Genomic DNA, 19,544 nt, shown 5'->3' with positions numbered 1-19,544 from the left:
CGCTCCCTGATTGCACCATCACCTTTCCATCCACCCATCACATTCACTGCCATACAGCTTGCAGTACTAGTCTCTTCATACTTGTACCAATCCACATCCAGTATGGCCCCCACCCAGTTTAATTTCTTCATTTGATGACAATTCCCAACAAACTGGCTTTTACTCATTGCAGTAGCATTTAACTTGTTCCTATCATCACAAGGAGCCAAATACATGGCACCACAACTCGATAACTTTGAATTACGATCCTTCAGCAAGCACTGCTGACGTAGCCCCCAGACCCCTGAGTGTGGCTTTTCCGGCCCTGCATCCTATGTTACCACTCTCATATGAGCCTGCTGCGAGTTTCACCTCATCACCTTGCCGGACTGACTACATAGGGAATGACAGATCCTCTCTCCTAGAGACACTTCATTCATGTCCTGATTTCTATTGTATCTGTGTTCCTGAATAATTCTGAACGATTTTCGTTCTACAGCATACAAACCCGCAACCTGTACACTTGCAGCCATTGATTGTACGGCCTGCCTGCATATCCATTATAGCCCCTTATGTCTATCTGTACTTCTGCAGCCGGCCCATTACCACGAGACGTGGCTCTGCTTGATTGTGCACCAGCCATAATGTTGCTTATGCTCACATGTACTTCTGAAGTAGCCCCCTGTACTTTGCCAGACCATGCACCTCCCCTGATTGTGTATCTGTACTCCTGATCTAGCCCCCCGTACCATGAGGCGTGGCTTTGCCAGACTGTGCACCTACCCTGATTGTGTCCTTTGGGTATCTGCGCTCCTGATGTAGCCCTCGTACCATGAGGCGTGGCTTTTCCAGACTGTGAACACACCCTGATTGTGTCCTTTGGGTATCTGTGCTCCTGATGTAGACCCCCATACCATGGCGCTGCCATACTGTACACCTACCTTGACTGCATTTTTTTAAAACGTTTCTGTACACCTGTAGTATCCGCTGTACCTTGTGGTGTGCTCTGCCAGATATTGCTTCCAAGAACCACCCACATATTGTAACCCTTTTGTGTGGTCCTGCACATTGTAGAAAGTCACCTTGCACCTACTGTAACTCGTGCCTAGATACCTGAGGGTTTTGTGCTCTGCTATAAATGTTAAAATAAACATTATTTTCACAAGCTTGGTATAATGCGAATTTTCTCCATCTGGTGATCACGGAAGGAGATCTATGATGAGGGTTAACTGAGAGGGGATGGGGACGAAAGTAAATGTGCAGATTTCTATTGAACCTGCATGTCCATTTTTTATTGTTTGAAGCAAATTCATGTGTTAATGCATCTCCAGGATACAAGCTGATAGTCCTAGCCTGCGTACCTGTAGAAAGTCATGCCAATATAAAGTGATATATGTACGAATAAGTGAAATACAAAATAAAGCTTTGTAAAAAAAAAAAATGGAATGCTGTAGGCTACTTAAAAGTGGGTGTCTGATTGTAAGGAACAAAATTAAGGCCTTTGGGGAATGTAAAGATGATTTTAATTTGAGGAAATCGAAAAGGTTTAGATGATGCCAAATTCCTCACTGTCTACTCCATCCTCAAGTAAAAAAAAAAAAAACACACCACACCCCCCCCCCCCCCCCCCCGACCGAACATAATATCTGTTTTTATTCAATTTTAACCTAAGGTTATGCTTGAAATGATGCGGCTAAGGGGCTCCATGTCTCACATATGTTGGTCCTGTCCAAAGCTTAGGAGCTTTTGGCTTGAGGTGGGATCCTAAATTAAGACCATTGTAGGGATGACAATACTAGAAGACACACAATATGTAAAACGGGTAGCAGCTGAGGAGTTATACTAGTATTTATGAATGTTACCTATTAATGCAATTATCAATGGTGGCAAAGTTGACTATTATAACTTCATGGAAGAAAGTTCACCCCCCTACTCCGATGGTGTGGTAACCTAAAATATAATTAATAATTACCATGGAAAAATTCACATACTTAATGAGAGATTCTCAGCCATTGTTTGGAAAAAGGAGGTTCCCCTTTCACACACTGCGATTAAAGATTATAGATTACTCTTGTATCCAGCCAGATTGAGAGCATTGACTTTGTTTGATTTTGATGCAGAACAGCCAATGAGATCCTAGTTGAATTTACATGATACATGCATATAGACACTGTCAGTGATTATTTGTTAAGGAGAATAGGGCAACGTTTGACAAAGGGGGAGAGTGAGAGTTGGAAAGCATATTCATTTTCCATGTTGGTTTTGGTCTTTATTGTACTCATCTCAATAAAAGGTTTGGAAAATAAAATACTGCTCTGATTTCCACTGAGGTTGGCGCCAGGAATGTAAATATATTTTGGCCAATAAGCAGGTGGAATGATACATGTGTTATGACTGACTGAAATGCCTGGCCTTCCAGCTGATTAGATGGACAAAGGATTATTGCTTCAACTGTTTGACTGGAATGTCAGAAATGTTTGCCAGTGTTTTAAAAAAAAAAAAATTTAAATGTTTTCATTTAAAGTACAACACCAAAACCATCATGAAAGTCTGAAACCGCTATACAGAATTACATTAAAACAATTGAAACCCACAGGTAAAGTTCCCCCAACCCCTGTCTCATGCATCCCTTGATTCCTGCGCCCCCAAATATGTTTAATACTGACAATGGTAATGTGTCCAAACAATCCTGACCTGTTTGCTTCTTCCTCATAACCACCCTAGTGAAACCCCCTCCCTCAACTGGCTCCTATCCATTTGACCCAAATCTTTTGGGGTTTTCCTGGACATTCTCTTGCCCTATATATCTTCCCCTCTACAAAGCAGCTCCAGTCAAAGTCTTCCTATAACTTGGAAGATCGAAGGCCTAACTCCCCACTATCATCCCCCCAACCCAGTTTGGAGGCACTATCTCTCTTGCCTTCTTCTTTACCGCAATTCGATATCTTGTTTATGCCCCATATATGTAGAAGGGCTAATCTGGGACATATTGGTATCTGATGTCCCGAGATCTTGGATAATATTGCTAAAATCCTTTACCAATATGGTTGGAGTTTGGGGTAGCTCCACAGTAGGCAGAATAAGGTGCGTTTAGTCTCTTCCACAGTAGAGGCAATTCCACAGTAGAGGCAATTCACATCTGGTGTCCGACCCATTTTATGCAGACACCCTATTGAATAGTACATTCTGTGCAGAATGTTGTATTGAAACGGTTGTAGCATGCCTACTACTCTACTGGCAAATATTAAGGCCTCGTCCAGGTTTCCTCCTCAAGGTTCCCTAGATCCAATACCCATTTCTCTTTTAAATTGGTAAATGATGAAGAGGTGAAGCTTATGATTATTTGGTATAGATTCTTTTCCCCAATTCTTCCATTAGTAGATTTCCCATAAGTAGTGTTTATTCATGGATATCACACTTTCCCTCTGAATATTTCTAGAAGTATGTGTTTTTGGTAGATTAAGGTGTACAGTTCGCCCCATGATAGGTGGAATCTTTCGCTCAGGACTTGGAAAGACACCAGTTTACTCGGGTTAATCATGTCCCCCAAGTTCACTGTTGCCCTGTCAATCGAGCTCTGTACATTTCCTAGTTTTGTACATTTCCTAGTTTTGTACATTTCCTAGTTTTGTAACTTCCGAAATGTCTGGCTTATCCCATAGTGGAGACATAAGAGTATTCCTACCTCTCCAAACCATAGCCTTGGTAACCTCATTTTGTCTTACCCTTTTGCGCTGCCAGTGGTAGTGCGTTTCCTAGGCAGAGCCTCAATTTTCTTGACAGCAGGTTCTATATTGGGTTGTTCTATAATATGTGCCACAGTTTGGTTAACCATCATCTTAAACAGACTGGCACTGCCCACCAGTGATAGTGGTAGTTTAGACCAGTATCACATGTCTCTCTATAACTCTGCCAGGACTGGTTCCAGGTTTTCCCTTTCAAAATCAAGCATCATCAACACCCAGAGGCGTAAACAGGGTAGGGCCTGAGCTGTGTGGGCATTTACAGATGTTAATGTCACTGCGGTGGGCCCAACTACATTAGCTTCAGACCCCAGTTGCTAGACCATCCTGGCTACGCCTCTGTCAACATCCCTGGGCATGTCCAGGTATTTAATAGTGCTGTAGTTAATATTTAGAGGGCAGTCTTTGGGGATCCCCTCAGGGCAGCCCCTTTGGCAGGAGTATCACTGATTTTCTCTCTCGCTCTGCTTCTTTTGCTCCTTCTCTATCATCACACTCCATCACTCCTCTGTGGTCCTACTAATCCCACACTAATATCTCGGTTCCACTGGGTTGTATAGGCCAGTTGCTCTGCTCTTTTGCACTTACTTTCTGGCATTTCGATTAGCTGGACATCAGGCCTTTCCACTGGTTACCTGCTATGTCCATAAGTGGCCCCTTGCTGTGGGTCTGTGGTCGCTTGATTTGTGGTCCAGCGTCCATTTCTACTGTGCTTCCGCATATCATCTAGGGTTCTGATTGCAGCTCCCCTTGTTTGTTCTGCTTTTACAGACAGTTCCTTTTCTGGCTGAACACACATCAAGAGTATCCCTAGGCAAAGATTTAGCTTATTTCATTCCAGTACCCATAAGTGTAACACAAGCTTCATGCCTCTCCCCCACTCTCTACAATGCCTACACAAAAAGTCTATTTGCTTCCCTTGATGCTATGGGTGTCATCTACACTAACTTTGCAGATGACACCCAGATCCTCATCCCCATTACGGGTAACCATGAGGTAGACTTAATCACTATCAACAAAATGTATGCTATAATCCAAAACTGCATGGCTTAAAACAGTCTGTCTAAATGATGAAAAGTCAGAGATCCTCATTGTGTACCCCCCTCTAAACTAAAAATGCTTCATCCTGACTATGCTTCCATCACTATCGATGGTACATCCATCCCAGTCCTTAAACAGACCAAAACACTGGGTGTATACCTTGATGCCAATCTAACAATGACCAGACACAGTTATGCTCTGTCATCATCCACTTCATACACAACCAAACTTATCGCACTTAAGTCATCAATTCCTGACCCCACTAAGTTGCCTCACACTTGCACGTGCTCTCATATTATCAAAGCTAGATTACTGCAACATAACTTTGCTAGGCACCTCGAACTCAAATCTGGCCAAACTCCAACTTTTGCAAAATAAAGCTCTGCGAGCTGCCCTGGGTATAAACAGATCCAACCACATCACTAATACTAGGAAGGAAGCACACTGGCTTCCCATCAAAGCCAGAATCATTTTAAACACGCTTGGTGTCACTCACAAATGCATCATCAAGAAACACCCACCTACCTCACTAATGCCATCTCCCAAAACATAGTTACCAGACCTTTGAGGTCCAACACCAGCACCAACTATTTGTTCCCCGGTTCAAGAGATCCAGGGCAGGGGGGAGTAGTTTTCCAGTAGCGTCACCCAAAATTGGAACTCCCTCCCCCTTCTCACTAGAAAGAAGCCTTCCCATCGGCGCTTTAAGAAATCGATCAAAACCTTGCTTTTCAATAAATACTAATAACTCCCGTGACCAGGCAGTTCCAATCCACGTAAAGCCTCTTACCAACTATGGGATCTCACCCATCCTCCGTTCCTGAACCTCGGAAATTAATAGATTGTAATTCTCTGTACAGTGTTGCCAATGTAACAAACCTCCACACTGTAGCCAGGATATTAAGTGCCTATATATATATATATATATATATATATATATATATATATAATAATCTGGCAACAGTCTGTGCTGTATCTGTAATGTAACATGTTTTCTCCCTGTAACCAGATAATCAAGTCTTCTGTAACCTAAGCTGTGATACCTCCAGGTTTGGGCGTATAACAGATGTAATACATAAATAAGTTCTCTTTACTCCATTGCCGTTAGCCTTGGGATTGCACACCATCTGCATTCCTATGTGATAGTGCTGGCTTCTCTTCTTTTCACAGAGACTTGATCTCGCTCTTGTAGTCCCGTTTCCTCCTTTTTGGTATTGATTATTGGTTGTGTTACTGTCCCTTAACATTAGCTTACTGGGTACACCCATAAATGAACCTGTGTTCAAACGACCATTGCCAAAATCAACCTGGTTGAGCTCTGGTCTGCCTTGCTCTGGACCTTCATTGACACTGCAGACAGTAATCATTGACGAGTACAGGATGGACACTCTTCCGACTTCATAGTCAAATTACTTTTACTAGACAGTGGTCCAAAGGATGACGTGTGTCTCCATGGCTCTGTCCCTTTATCACCTTTAGGTAGCTTGTGGCTCTGGCTGGTTTTTCCTTGAAAGGGCAGCTTTCTGGACTGCAGGGACCTCGGGTATTGTGACATATTCAGAGGCCAGACTATGTCGCAGCACCTTGACCATCCCTCTATGGTGATTTGGCAGATTCTGACAATTCAGAGCAGAGAGTGGCGCTTTCACAAGGTATTTTCTTTTACCACACAATTATCCATAGGCTGAAGGGTGTGGCATATATAGGCTGAATAATGCTATTTTATTTTAGAAATTAATTCTCATCGACTGCTTTATTGCTGTTTGTGGTGAATAAGCAAGCTTCAGTGAGCCCTAGTTGCAGCTATGAAAATCATAAGGCAGGTCACATGTAACTGTTGCCACTGAGCAAGTAGCTGGTAGGAACACTGCTGGCTGTAAAGCTCCAAAGGCATATACAGCTGCAGGAGAAGTTCCATGTGTGTGGACCCCTCAACAGTTGTGGGAAACTTCCAGACGTGGAGGGTGGGTCCCCTTGTGAAGGTTGGGTCCCTTTGTCTAACTCAAGGAGATCCATCATGCGCTTAAGGCCCTTTCCCAACAGTTACCATTTCAGTACCCTAGCCATTGTTGGCAAAGGAGCCTTTATGATGTCAGTAGTGACCCGGAATGAAAGATGAGCTATGGAATGTTTAAATCAGCAGCCACAGCTTTCACTGGGGATCACAGGAAGGGCAGCCTGTGGGTAGTCAGCAAAAACGTGCCCAACCTGTGTAGAGGCAGCCACATCTCAGATCATAATCCACCATCATCTTTCAGCTCCCTTCTGCCACCATCCAAGGCTAACGGTAAAGATCTGCAGGGGCCATCTTCTCTTTGAGTGTGTACCCCTTTCTGTCCAGTTAATGCTGCTCACACTGGCAAATAGCAATGTAGGTATTTATCCAGCATTTGTCTCTACATCCTCCAAAGCAGTTGTATCCAAACTGTTTAATGCTGAGCCTCCGTATTGAGTAAACATATTGTTAATGCCCTCCCCTTAATGCCAGAACTGCTTATATTTTCTGTTAAAAACAATCAATATCATCCCAATTTAAAGTCTCTCACACGCCACATAGTCATCCTCCACGCCCCCTTCGGAGGCCAGCCCCACAGTTTGAAGACCTCTGGTCCAGTACATTAACAGTACATGTTGCTGGCAATGTAGGCTGTTTTGCTAGTCACACTTTAAGTTAATCTTGACTGTAGCAAACTCCTTAGGCTAAAAGTGTTTCTTGTAGTCCAGACAAGTGTTCCAAAGCATCATGTTAAAAATGGAAAAACACACAATATTTAGAAGGATGAACATAGATTATCCAAATGTTCATTCTCCACATTCTACCAAACATGAAATTATCATGAATATTAAAGTGAGGTTACTGTGAAATGAACACATTGACGTTGATATTTTGTGAGCTAGCCCGGTAAATTAAGTTTGTACCAGGAAACAGGTTAGTATTCTGGTGAGTCTTTCACCATTGCAAGGAATATTAAACACGTGTCAGTCACTGTATCACTCTTTAATTGTGATGGGAAGCCATAAGACTAGCAACACTCATTTCAAAAACACAAGATAATCTGCGATCTGCCTGGTACTTGTAAGCAGGGCGCAGCATCCTGCTCTTTTATGTCCTATAACCTTTTGGTGCATTTACCCTCCAAAGCTATTATATCAGCCACCAGAGTAACATTATTCCCTGTGAAAGTATACTCAGTGGCATCTAAAAATGGAACAAGTCCTTAGCAGATGACTGGGCAGTAGCTGTAGTTCGGGCTTTTGTAGCTGCCTTGTAATGCATGGTCATTCCATATTCATTCATATGCCTAGGCAATCGCACGCCTAGCCAGCTATTCTTGAGAGGCACTGTCATCGTTTGTAAGATTTGAATATGTTATGCTCTGGTACTGCTCTGCCACAGGGAAAGTATTACTAGCGTATATATCGGATATTGACATGTTGACATATTGATATGGTACTTTCGTTATTAACAGGTAAAGACTTGAGTACTCGCAGTAGGCTGTTTGCCAGGCATTGAAATAATATACAATGTATTCACACCTGATAACATGCTTTTCCATTATGCCTAGCCACTTCTTCCGAGTTATGCCTATTATCACACTATTCTGCCATGATCATGGTCACCATCCAGAGTGTCTTGCTAGCGCTTTACTTTTTGTCCCATACTGCTCAGTTAGCACTGCATGACTAGCACTATTCCTACCTACTTAGCACATCATTGTCAGTTTGTATTTTCCCTGGTTAGCACATCACAGCCTGAGCCCTAATGTCCTGTTCGCATATCATGGTCTGTGTGTAATGGGCCTAGCTAGCACAGCATCGCTAGTTTACATTATGAATCGGTAGTACAGCTTGAACATTGTCAAATAAGCCCAGTTGGCCAGATCCTTAATGCCCGGTTAGCACAGCAAGGTCCGATTCCATTATACACATTAAGGCTTTTTTATTACATGCACTTACTATAGAATTGCCTGAATCGCTTCTGTTATGCCCAGTTAGCACAGCAACATCAAATTTGATTTTACCTAGTTAGCACAACATGACCAGATTCTATGTGTTCCTAATGTGAGGCTGAATGTCCTAAGATGAGCAGTAAATGGTAAAGGGTAAAGGGCCTGACCTTTTTAGTTTTGCCTGAAAGTTTGCGAAGCCACCTTGTCCACAATATGACTACTGTATTGGGTGGCCTTTTGTATTCCTGCAAAGATACAAGGTACTCTAGGTTGATCTTTACTTCCTGTAGAGCATTTGTCCACTCAGGTTTTTGCCTGAGACCTGTGACGAATTGCGGTTATTCATTTGTTCTCCCCAAAGGGGAGACACCCCTTTTTGAGTCTATTGAGGTGAGCCTACCCTGCAAGACCCTCCCTAGGGGTCTGGGCATTTGGGCCTAAGATGGGATTGACTCCACCTTACGGGACAAGGACTCCCATTCCAATGAGGACCTACCTAAATCAGATACCATAACTGCCTATATGGGACTGCCAGCTATGAAGACTAATCTGACATCCTTATATTTGGCTTCCGGCAATGCGGGAAACACCCAGCCATACCAAGGAAAAAGAAATGTCTCTTTAAAAAAAGATGTGTATAAAACTGGGACTAGTAACTCTTGTAAGGAGAGCGCATGGGGCGCAGGGAAAGCCCCCTGATGTGGGTTTGCAGGGGAAGCCCCCTGATGTGATTGCGCCTTGGAGAAGCAGAGCAGAGAGAAGCCACACAGTCTGACTTTTGGCCAGACGAGGTGCGCCAGAGTAAGATGTTGTAAAGCTGACTAATCCTGTAACGAGGGAACCATTGCCCGAACGGGAACCTAGGTCCTGTGCAAGGTGGGGGTGTGACCACAGCTGCATCATGGTGGGTTAGGGGCTCAGCCCATGACGCCAAAACCGCCTGAGAAGGGAGGGCTACAAGCTCCCTGCTGCCAGAGTCCATAAATGGCATCCCACTGCAGAGGAGCTGAGAATGTGACGCCGGCGAAGCCAGACACAGAGAAGGTCAACCGAGAAACCGAATACCCGAGTGTGCGCCGAGCCATGGGAGGTTCCCCTGCATTGGAGATGGTACAGAGAGAACAGGAAAGGCGGGAGGCAGCCAGAGTAACGTATTGGGAAGAGAGAAACTTATCAAAGTCACAAGTATGAAAGACGAATTTTAAATTAGCAGAATTGGAGATATATGCAATCAATACAGCACATGACGAATAACGCTGTTCGAGAAACTGATACGAAGTGGAAGCGAATACCCTTGGAAGAATGGAGACGCCCCCAGGTACAGAGGCTTAAAGAGAGGAAAGAGCCCACCACAAATAAGTATTACAAGTGTTGTGAAAAAAGAATGTTAAGAGAACAGAATCAGTAGAGACAATCCAGTACCAAGAACCCAGTAGAGGGGAAATCATAATTGGCATAAAATCGTACAAAACTTAGGGAAGATTAACCCTAAAACATGTAAGAGAGATACAACTAAAGACATGAGGGTGAGACACTATTCCAAGAAAAATTGTCGTAAAACTGGCACTAAAAGTACAAAGCCTACAACTATATGGGAAGAGCTACAGGAGCTCATGAAAAAGACTATCAGGGAAGATAACTTAAAGAAGCATATATTCTAAACGGAGACATTTGAGTATCAATAACGATAGGATATAAGATACAGACTCAAAGAGAAAGCTGCTCGAAGGAAGCCAATAAGAGAGACGACCAAGAGAAGAGACATTCCATTGGCCCATTTTGAGTTATTCGTGTTAGTGGTTGGCTCAGATAGAGTTAGGTTTGGGAATGAGAATAGTTATTTTTGGACCGCCTGACGACAGAAGAGCACGTTTTGTTACTTTAGATGGGGAGGGTAATCCATTTAGTAATGGGAAAAGATAGGCCTTTTACTTATTTCATTAAAGAAAGGTAACCTGTCCATAATGTGTCTGACTCCTTCCGACCCCGCCAAACACCCTAATTGGATAAATACTCCAGTCACTCCATTTATAACACTACCTTTGATCCCTGCTCGCCCCTACCAGCTCTATGCTAGGGAAAAGGTGTATATTTATACTTCGTAATCAGGGTTACTCGATTGGGGTATTGCCTGCAAATTCAAACTACAGAAAACCCTGCCCTCTAGGGAAATATCTGGTGCGAACAAGTGCCCCAGGGATTCGGCGATGTCTAGGCTACTTTTCAGCTTGAATCCATTTGTAAATCAAATATCCTGAATTACTCTTGTTGTGGAGGTAAGTGGGAGGGTAAAGGCATGCTGTTGAGGTGCAGAGTTGGAGGAGGTTAAGTGGAAAGAGTGTGGGCAAGGCAGATTGGTTATTAATACGGATGCATGTTTCCCGTGATTTTTGCACATAAATAGAGACTGAAATCAATCTGCTTTCAATCTGTATTTATTTATAAAAATGGGGCAAAACGGGTTTTTCTGCTTGGTTCCCAATGCTGTCAATCACGTATTGCAGGCAAATCGCATTGCAGACTGGAAGCATGGTGAGTGCAAACATTGTATGAAAAATAGTATTAAAGTTCTTCATATTGCAGGCCGCATGTATTTTATGTCAGCGGCAATCGCAGGAGCAACCGTTTGTTTTTACAGGGGAAATGGAGCTGAGATTGATGTGGAATGATCCAGTTCCATATGGGTCCGGTATGGCTGCGTGTGTTTTTAATACATTTTTTTCATTTTAATATATTCAGAAATATACTGCTTGCAAGTTATGTTTTTGTACGACAAATAAAAAAGTGGATAAATACAGAAAATGTGTCAAAAAAATAAATATGGATGAATACTGACGTAGAAAATTGTAAAATTAATAACTAAGGCTCCTGGATTAATGGTATTTAACATAGCAGGCTGCCCTGCAGCATAAAAGCTTCCAGGATTGATCTCCTATTGGTTTCCTCCCTTTTTCATCACACTGCAAACATCATTTTTTTGTCTTAAAATTCAAATACTGTGCCCAAGCCCTTCTGGGCTTACCTGGTTGCTGTGGTGCGGCGAGAAAAGAGGAGCAGCAGCACTGATGGAGCAGAGGCTCTAAACAGTGGGTGCGGGCTCGAGAGTGCAAGGGAGATGCAGAGTCTGGTGTGTGGGCCTTGATAGTGGGCCAGCTAAGCTTGCCGGCTTTGTGATTGGCCAACAAGAGAAAGTGATTGCCCAATCAGCAGCTCCAGCTGGATGACCTGCTGATGCACATCTAGAGTCCGGGGTTAGAAGGTGCATCACGTCCGGGGTTAGAAGGTCCCAGGCCAGCTGGAATTTGTAATGAATTAGGTTTGTGTTTAAATGTGTAACTATGTGATGTCGTTATGACCTGCCATGGACAAATCCCAAAAAGGGATGTGTTGTAAATATGTGCTGTTGCGAAGATATGTTGAAAGGGGACGGTAGTTAAATAAATGTGTCCAATGAGAACGTACAAATTAAAGGAGATTACATCTTTGTATAGGTTTGTCCAATCATGTGTGGGGGGATGATTTGTAATAAAATATATGGGGGTGTTTTAACTATTGTAAAATGTATATAACGTTTGTTTATTTTATTTATATAGCACACCTGACCCAGAGGTATCTGGGCGCTCTTAAGGCAAGTAGATTGTTACATAGTCATTATGGTTAAAATACAGTTTGGTCATGCATAGACATTATAGACAGATACAAGTAGTTGCAGGTGACAGGTTGCGGCTATAGGCAATGTTAAGAGGTTATAGTTGCATAGATATGTTACTGAATGGCTAGAGTACAGGCATGATGAGTATAGAGAAGCAGTAGTTTGCTAAGTGGCTAGAATGCATGCAGACCAAATGTACACAAGCAGATGGGGCACATACATGATAGTCCAGGGGGATAGTTCAATAGTTAATGAGCTGAAGGTTCAGAACTCTGAGTTACTGTTATCTAGCTCTTGCTAAGTAGCCAGGAGATGACATTTCTCCTGAAGTTGGAGAATACCTGAATAGTTTTAATGGAAGGTGGCAGGGTGTTCGAAAGTTGGGCAGTCATGACCGGGAAACTAGATCCTCCAGATTTTTTTAGGTTGTATCTTGGGACCACCTGTCAAGATGTGTTAGATGATCTAGTAATCCGTGTGGATGATCTCGGAGTGAATTATTCAGTGAGCTATGGAGGGGCTGGATGATTCAATGCTTTAAAGATTAGACATAGGGTTTTTAGTACAGTCTTTTCTTTTATAGAGAGCCATTTGTAGTGTTTTCTTGTTGCTGAAATGTGCTCTCTTCTTGGTATATTTAATGCAGCTCTAAGAGCATTGTTCTGCATTATTTGCACAGTCTTATTGGCACCTAAGTAGAGACCATTACAATAGTCCAGTTTAGGCAGTAGGAGTGCTCTTGCTAGTATAAGACAGCTTTCTGTTGATAGCAGAGATCTGCAGGCCCTTATCAATTTACCCATATAGGCGGTAGCTGAGGCGGTCATATTCACTTGTTTGTTTAAGTTGGATGTAGCGTCCAGATAGAAGCCTAATGTTTTTACTTCTTTGGCTGTTGGGATGTTGTTCCCATCTATATTGACAGTAGCATAGTTTGGACTCATTTTGTTTATGTTGGCTGGTGAGCCCACAAGGAGGAGTTCCGTTTTGTCGTCATTCAGGCAGAGGCCATGTAAGGCCATCCATGCCTGAATGATTGTGTAAATTTCATTCACCAGTCATACATCTGTGTCATAGATGCCTGTAAGAGGTAGGAGAATATGAGTGTCATCTGCGTAATTCGTGTAGGTGACACCGAGACGGTCCAGTTCATCAAACAGCGGCTTTGTAAAAATGCTGTACAAAGTCGGGGATACACATGAGCCTTGGGACACACCACAGGTGATCGGTATGGGTTCAGCTGCTGCCGATGGCGAGAAGACTGACATGGTCCTATTATTTAAGAAGGATTGAATCCACGTGATATCTGTCTTGGAAAAGTGGCACCCTCAAGCGACGCAGAGTACCTTGTGGTCGACCAAATCAAATGCAGCCGACAGGTCCAAGAGGAGCAGGATTGCAAGCCTTCCTTTCTCTTTGAGTTTGTCAATCTGGCTTTTTAGGTCAATGAGGTCAGTTTCGGTCCCATGTTGTAGTCTAAAGCAAGATTGTCGCGTTCCCATGAGTGTATTGGCCTCTAAATAGTCTTGGATTTGCAAGTATGCAACCCTGTCCAAGATTTTTAACAAGAATGGGACCATAGTAATAGGTCTGTAATTCGTAGGGATAGTAGGGTCTAGCGATTCTTTTTTGAGTAGTGGAAGTACCCATGATTCCTTCAGGTTACTGGGTACAATGCCACTTGAAAATGATGCGTTGATTAATTTGGTAATAAAAGGAGCCATGTCTCTGGCTGCATCTTTGATAATCTGTGCCGGACCGCTATCACCCTGGCACATTGAAGGTTTCATAGGCTATCATTTTTTGTACCTCAGGAACTGAAACTTTTGTGAATTTAAAGCCTTGGGGTTGTTGGGTGGGCAGTGTTTGAGTCGGCTTAGCTGAAGCCAAGTTAGTTAGGTTGTGCCGTTTATCTGCTATTTTAGTCTGCAGGGTGGCAATTTTGTTGGTAATAGCATTCTGAATGTTCGTGCACCAGAGTTTGTCTTTTAGGCATGAATCAGTAGGTGGGTTAGGCGTCTGTTTCTCTCAGGAAGATAAAGAGCTCTTTAGTACTGGACCCAGCTTGGTTTATTCTATTGTTGAAGGTATCCCTTTTGAGTACGGATGATCTCTTCTTTGTATTTTGCAGGATGTTGGCTAGGTTAGATTTGTTTTCTGACGATGGGGTATGTTTCCAAAGTGTTTTTAAGGTTTCTTTTTTCAGAGCGAAGCGTCCTTTACTCAGGGGTAAACCAGGAGTTTACATGTGCTCTTGGTTTCCCTTTACGCATTTGAAGCAGTGCAACCGTGTCTAATGCTTTAGACATAGTAGAGTTATAAGTGTCTACTAGTAGGTTGGGGTTGTTAGTGTTTAGTATTGATTTTAAGGTAGGGATTACAAGAGGCATAATTTTCTCCGCAGTAATGCTGCGTTTATTTCTAGTTGGGCACGGTGGAGCTATAGGGCAGGTTTTGTTTAGTGGCTTGTTGATGTTAAACTCAAAGGAGAGAAGGTAGTGATAAGTCCGTAATTGAGATAGGGTCTCAATCACTGTGATGATACAATTTAGGTCTGATAGTCGAGGGTCCTCCCTTTTTTTACGTTAGTAGGCTGGGTGATTTTTCTTTGTAGGAGTCTATGTTCAGCCAAAACACTGGCTAATGAGATTGCTCGGAGGTCATTGGAGTCGTTATAGCCTAGATTGAAATCACCTAGAATTAAGGTTTGCAAGGTAGTTTTGATTTTTTTCAGAGTGTAAGGTCATCATGTCTTCCTCAAATGAGCCTACGGGTGCAGAATGTATTTAAATTAGATGGATTGTAATAGTGCTTTTATGCAAAGTTTGGAGTTTGGCTGAGAGGAGTTTGCATGAGGAAAATGGTAGTGTGGAAGCTATTCTCATGTCTAGCGTATTTCTGAAGATGATGGCAATACCTCCTCCTCTGGAGTCGCGTCTGTCCGCTCTAATGATAGCATAATTATCTGGTACCGCTAGTAGAAGTGAAGGGCATGGTGCCGTGTGCAGCCAAGATTCTGTTACTGCTAGGAAGTCCAGATTGTTTGATAAGATGATGTCTGCTATGTCAGTATCATGAGCTACCACAGATCTAGCATTTATTAAGGCTCCCTTGATGGTATGTTTAGGATTGTTAGGTGAGATATTGTTAGGTTTAAGTTGGCTATTCTGAGTTAATTTGGTGGCTAGGAACCCCTTAGGAAGGTTTATATTGGTTTTTAGGCTAGGTTTGTTATACTTATTACTGAGTGCAGGCTGATAGAGCATTGGTAGTCTGGAGCGGAGTCTAAGGTTTCTGTCATTCAAGCTTGGGCTGGTGGTAGATAAGTCCAAAGTGAGGTTTGCGGATCCCTTATTTGTAATGGGATTGGGTGCGGTAATCCTATTATTACTTAAGGTGTCTAGATGTAATTTGGGTAAGAATGTGGTAGGCCTGAGTGTGGCAGCAAGTTTGTTAAAGTTTAGTGCTGGTAAGAAAGGGGTGGCTTAAATCCTAGGATCTATGGTTTTAGTTAGGGTCATGATGGGGCACGACTGTTGCTCATTCGGGTATAGCACTGAGGTTAGCCAGAAGGCAGTCCTGTGTGGGAATGTGAGGAATATGGTGTGCACAATGAGTTCTTTTAACTGCACTATGTTAGATAAAGATTACAGGCTAGGTACAGTGCACAACATTGACACAATGTTTGGTGGATAGTCCAAGTTGGAGGCTAAGTGCAATATTCAATGTTGTTCAGGCTAGTTACAGTATTCAGTGAAAGCACAATAGAAGGATAGGCTATGAATGAACTAGATACAGTATGCAGCAAAATTACAGGCTAAGTACAGTGCGCAATAATAGCAAAATGTTTGGTGGATAGTCCAAGATGGAGGCTTAATGCAATATTCAATGCAGAGTTCAGTAATAACACAGTTGGGGGATAGACACAGGCAAATTACAATATTCAGTGGTAACATAATAGAAGGTTGGGCTATGAGCGATCTAGATACGGTATACAGCAATAATGCAGTAGAGAATAGGCTAAATGCGAACTAGGTATTCAGTCGTAACACAGTAGAATGGCTGAACTAGGTGTAGGCTAGATACAGCGGACTTTGGATGCGCTATGATCGGTTCCATAAGGCATAGGGCAGATCATGTGAATGCATCATTGGTAGGATAGGTCATTTACACAGTGGATTAGAATAGTTAGAGCGGTTGTGGAGCATTATGCAGGCTTTTCGTAGTGCGATTCACGTGATGCTAACATGGGCTCGAGTACTTGGACCAAACGCAGGCGGAGGTGGCAGCATTTGCTGAAAAAAAAAATATACGTGGAAGGAGGCACAGTAAAGGGCAGGACACAGGACCCAGCTGTGAATGAAGCGACCGTGAGTAGGCGCGTCTTATGACAATAGAATATGTGCTAGTAATCTCGGTATCGTAATAGTTTGAATACATTAGCGCAATGTTTGCATTGCCAGCGGGCATGCGTTGCACGCGAATCGAGGGCCCTAGTTCTGGAGGGCGCCAAGTGGTGCATCTGAAACGGGCTATGGATACTAATTGCAGGTACAATGCATGCAGCAGGGAGATTGTTATGAAGAAGGGAGAGCAGAGTCTCCCCAAGTATATGTCAGAAAGCTGTAGTTGGGACTGCCGGGCAGTGGGAGTTCTTGCAGGCTGCAGAGGTGAGGGCATGTGGACCACTGAGCATGGGGGACTTGGAGACCTGAAGCAGTGCGGCACGCTCGGTCAGCTCAGTCAGGAGTGCCTTATTTCCGTGCCTTCGTTCTGGGCCGGCGAGATGCATTTGGGCAATGAACAAAACTACAGCCAATCCGGGCGTATCTGTGATCGGATGCAGGTGCTCAGATACAATAGGTGGAGGGCACAATGGGCTGGGAGGCCATCTTTGGACGGGGAAATACTTGTCTTACGCAATTACGGATTGTCGAAAGTAGCCAAATGCAGGTTGATTCTTTAATTGAGTGGTGGCAAAAAGCGCATCAGATGATTTTCAGAGGAGGCCCATAATACTGCGACGTTCATGTGGTCGAATACAGCACATCAAGAAGGGGCTTTAGGGGTATTGTAAATTGAGCCCAAAGCTTACCTTTGCATCCACACATGGATGGTGAGGGTAATGTAATGCTGCTCCTGCAGCACAGGAGTAGCATGTAACAATGTGAAATGTTGGTGTGGTTCAGGCAGACTCTGGGTAGTTTGACTCTACAGCATCACCTACGCCCCCCGGCCGTTTGTACAATAAACTTGTTTTACGGACAAACATGCACTCGCTTCTTGACTGGTGGGCCTACTTTGGGTTAAGGTGATTGGAGGTCCGCCGCCACAGCAGCATTAGTGGTGTGTGGAGAGGGGAATTTATTAATACATACAGAGTATGCTGCAACATGTTCTTTTTTGCAAAGTGGGAATACTTCCAGCCTTACGTTCTTCCTTTCAGAGAGTATTTTGCCTGTTCAGAGTTCTTAGATTGTTCTATGTTGGATGGATTTGCCTGTTCAGTCCTGGTTTTTGCTGTGCATGCTAGGACTTGAAGTGCTTTTATTTTGTTTCCTATTTTCCTATTCGCCCTGTAGTATTTCACATAGTATATAACATCAAGTTATATCATGACCGTACCCTAAATATCATAAACGCTAAATCAATATCCCATTGGATACCTATTTCCACCCCTCTCCCATAACCACATAATTTCTGCCTCAACCTTGACTTACTGCAACCCTGATATCCAGAGCAACACCTTATCGGTTATGAGGTTGGTAGTATGATAAGACATGATAGGTTATTTATAACGCGCTTAATACCCAGAGGTTTCTAAGCGCGGACCCGGGGATCGAACATGTGGTGCTCTGTGTCGTCTTGCTTCCAAGGCAAGCACGTTGCCCCTGAGCTATCCTCCCGAGACAGCGCACATGTTGGCAAACAGGTGTGTTTGTCACATCAATTACATAGGGTCACTCTGAGTCCCTGCGATATTGTGGCACTCCTTTCCAACTATAATAGGTTCTGAAGTCCTCCTAGATACCCACAAGCTTCTGCTTTGGGAGGGCAATTGATTGGTAACAGTGCTGCTTTTTTTTAAACCTTTATTTATGCGTGGCAATCAGAGTACATCATAGTAGCACAGATGTATCAACAGGTCACGCTTTTCCAACATAAATACATTAACAACCAACCAGTATGTCTATATCAGGCCTGGCATTGTCAGGAAGTAAACGGCATGTACTTGCTCACAGTCCCTTAGGATATAATCGTAGCACAAGCACTGTCACAGTAGGCCTTACGCAGGGGGAGGTTGGGCCAGGTACCACTGGCATTCACCCCATATAGCTTTGGGCCTTGACGTGCTCTGTAACATTCCTATATAAGTACCCTCACAGTTTCCGGCCCATGTCAGCTCCGTCTACCCATCCCTGCGCGGCAGGGGGCAGGGGGGAGCTCTGTCTTTCCACTTCCAAAGTATACACTGTTTAGCAACTGTACAAACAACATTGAGGAAAGATCTGTTCCATGTCTGTCCATAGCCCGAATAGTGCACCCTATGGGTGAGAATAGAATAGGCAGACCCACCACCGCAGATAGTATATCCAGCACATATATCCAGAATTCACATAATTTACTACAGCCCCACAGCATGTGCAAATGATCTGTGTTTCCAAGTTTACATCTTGGGCATCTGTTGTCTGCGGACAGGTATATCTTGTTGATCCTATCAGGCGTAAAATACTATTTAAGAATCTTGTAGTGCTTCATTTTAAACCTAGCGTTCAACAACACTATTTTGGTGACCGAGCACATCCTATGCCATTGCTCATCTGAGAGGTCTACACCCATATCGCCAGCCCCCTGAAGCCTTACCCTGGGGTTAAGCATATCCACCTGATCCATAATCATTTCATACAGTGGCCATCAACCTGCACCCCCACTTGAATTAGAACTGTATTTGAGGAGTTGATTTTCAGGGGGCGCAAGAGGGTGGTCCTCCCAACATGCAGAAACTGCAGCCCTCAACCTATAAAACAGTACAATCTCTGTCTCCGTACCTCTGTGTTCATGTTTCCATGTTTGTAGTGTGAGGAATTTCCCATCGGGGAACAAGTTCCCCAGAGCCCTGTATCCCATCTGCTCCCAGTGTGCGCTGAGTGACCTATCCTAGGTGGGCGAGAGGCCGGG

The 19,544-nt window shown here is 43.5% G+C and overlaps 1 protein-coding gene across 10 annotated transcripts in view; it reads left to right on the top strand.

Moving 5' to 3' along the window:
* Positions 1-19,544, top strand: part of CAPS2 (calcyphosine 2) — a 1,666,464-nt gene that overhangs the window by 25,659 nt on the left and 1,621,261 nt on the right. Inside the window, exon 1 of one of the 10 annotated variants that reach the window (XM_069629406.1) lies at positions 6,289-6,415. The exons of 3 other annotated variants lie outside the window; for them this stretch is intronic. The gene's annotated coding sequence lies outside the window, so the exon portion shown is untranslated. Of the gene's footprint in view, positions 1-6,288; positions 6,416-6,890; positions 7,135-19,544 lie in introns of those variants that run through there. 6 more of the 10 variants (XM_069629402.1, XM_069629400.1, XM_069629405.1 and 3 more) reach the window with 6 other exon arrangements.

The sequence above is a fragment of the Ambystoma mexicanum genome, chromosome 12 (assembly GCF_040938575.1).
Source record: "Ambystoma mexicanum isolate Mex_15411 chromosome 12, UKY_AmexF1_1, whole genome shotgun sequence".
In the NCBI taxonomy this organism is placed as follows: Eukaryota; Metazoa; Chordata; class Amphibia; order Caudata; family Ambystomatidae; genus Ambystoma; species Ambystoma mexicanum.
The sequence above is the reverse complement of the archived record's forward strand: the minus strand, read 5'-3'. Positions and strand labels throughout refer to the sequence as shown.